Below are 2500 nucleotides of genomic sequence, written 5' to 3'. Positions count from 1 at the left end.
CTCGCCGGCGTACTAGTGACTATTTCAACGTCCAGACGTTCTGAAGCCCGATTGTCTGGTATCACGAGACCAGGAAGAGGAAGGCGGGGAGTTGAGGACAGGGGCAGGACAGCGAGGACTGTGAGGTGCACGTGAGATAGCATGATTTCATATGTATGTGTTTGAGCGTCTGTTAGAGTGAGGTGTATCATCTAACCCTTGTCTGTTTGTTTGTGTGCACGTGTCAGTGAGTGTGTTTGCATGTGTGTATCATTGAGTGTGTGTGTGTTATCGAGTGCGTGTGCATGCCTCAATTAAGAGAAAAGCAAACTTGAAAACTGCTTGGGCATGTTGTATTGTCCCATAGATTTTTTACCTTAAAGGGGATGTTATCTTACAGGGGACTAACAAAAGAGTCCGGCTTTGGCCAAAGCCAGCTAAAGATAATTAGCATTATTACCGGGCAGGCCTATCGGAATCAGCCGACGCGTCTGTCTTCCTTGTGCTGACTCCACTACAGGAATACATTAAACACACTCCCTGAGCGATCCATCACCGCTCCTATTGACCTCATATCGACACATTATGGAGTCACTTCCCATAGGGAGAAAATCTGCTTCGGATTCTCCTTCACTGAATGGATGCTCCACAGTTTTCCCAATGCTCTCAATCTCGCGAACAGCCGGAGCGGAGAGAAACCAACGTGACAGGAAAATATTCGGGGAAGTTGACCTTCAAGCCTATCTGTCCACGGGGTCAGCTTCAGGTCTGCATCTGTCCATCGGGTCACCTTCAAGAAGTCTACATCTATCCATCAGGTCACCTTCAAGAAGTCTACATCTATCCATCGGGTCACCTTCAAGAAGTCTACATCTATCCATCAGGTCACCTTCAAGAAGTCTACATCTATCCATCAGGTCACCTTCAAGAAGTCTACATCTGTCCATCAGGTCACCTTCAAGAAGTCTACATCTATCCATCAGGTCACCTTCAAGAGGTCTACATCTGTCCATCAGGTCACCTTCAAGAAGTCTACATCTATCCATCAGGTCACCTTCAAGAGGTCTACATCTGTCCATCAGGTCACCTTCAAGAAGTCTACATCTATCCATCAGGTCACCTTCAAGAGGTCTACATCTGTCCATCAGGTCACCTTCAAGAAGTCTACATCTATCCATCGGGTCACCTTCAAGAAGTCTACATCTATCCATCGGGTCACCTTCAAGAAGTCTACATCTGTCCATCAGGTCACCTTCAAGAAGTCTATATCTATCCATCAGGTCACCTTCAAGCCTATATCCATATCTCCATCAGCCTACATCTATACCTCCATCTGAAGGTCTTATTATGATGTCAAATAAAGCTTTGATTGATTGATTGATTACGATGTCAGTTGGGCACAGGAGGGATTACAATCACAGCCATGGAAGGGAGGATTCTAAACACCTCCATGTTGGGTAAAAGCTGAACACTACCTATACTAAACACCACCATGTTGGGTTACAGCTGAACACTGCAACGGTAAACGGGTTGAAGAACAGTGCATTCATGTATATGTTCAACAATTCAACAGTCAGTCAACATCCAAAGCCATGTCTGAACTCAAGAATTGCGACCTCAGGTTGAAGTGGAATGTTGTTTTGAGAATGTGTGTTGCTGCTCAGTGCTCTATAGTGAAATTGTCTGACCTACAAAGCCAGGAAGCACAAGTCACAGGGTCGGATCTCCAGTCACAGAGCTTTTAAGACCCATGTTCACTTGGTCACAGCCAGTTGTCCTTGCCTTGCCATAACGCTGTCCTCTGTGTGTGTGGTGTGTGTGTATGTATGTGTGTGTGTGTGTGTGTGTGTGTGTGTGTGAGAGTGAGTGTGTGTGTGTGTGTGTGTGTGTGTGTGTGTGTGTGTGTGTGTGTTTGTGAGTAGGTGTGTATGTGTGTGTGCGTGTGTGTGTGTGTGTGTGTGTGTGTGTGTGTACACAAGGCTTTTAAGTCCCATGTTGTACTTTCACTGCCACAGAATCAAACCCTTGACAGTGAAGGATGGCATTAGCCATGACTGAATGATCCCAGTGCCACCACCTCCCCTAGCTAGCAGCCTGTCCACCAAACTAGCATTATCAGTCAGTCACACAAAACAGGAGAGGAGGAGGGACTGTTTATGTGTGATGACATTGACCTGGATGAATTTACACCATTTGAATATCTTGCTCTTGAGCTCAAAGCAAAATTATCAGTGCTCATCATTACATTATAGCCTTGTGAGACAATCCTGATTTCACCAGCTTAGATCAGTCTGGACACTCTCCATAGAGATCCGTTTGTGCCAAATCAGAAAATGATCTCGCCAATCAGCATTCTATGAGGAAATACAAACAGCTACGCTGGGCGGGTTTAGGCGTGATGACGGCGAGGAGCGGTTGAAGTTAGCGCGTGATAAACGGCATCCGGGTCACAGCACCAGTGTAACCCATACGTTTCGGCCTGCCCTGGGTGGGAATCAAACCCTGGTCTCCCCCGTAACAG

The 2500-nt window shown here is 46.4% G+C and overlaps 1 protein-coding gene across 1 annotated transcript in view; it reads right to left on the bottom strand.

Moving 5' to 3' along the window:
* LOC311312147 (neural-cadherin) overlaps positions 1-2500 on the bottom strand; it is a gene marked incomplete at both ends in the record, with an annotated part of 99268 nt that overhangs the window by 32574 nt on the left and 64194 nt on the right. The window lies entirely within an intron of this gene.

Source organism: Borostomias antarcticus (genome assembly GCF_949987555.1).
Source record: "Borostomias antarcticus genome assembly, chromosome: 8".
NCBI lineage: Eukaryota > Metazoa > Chordata > Actinopteri > Stomiiformes > Stomiidae > Borostomias > Borostomias antarcticus.
This window is presented reverse-complemented; position numbering and strand designations above follow the sequence as displayed.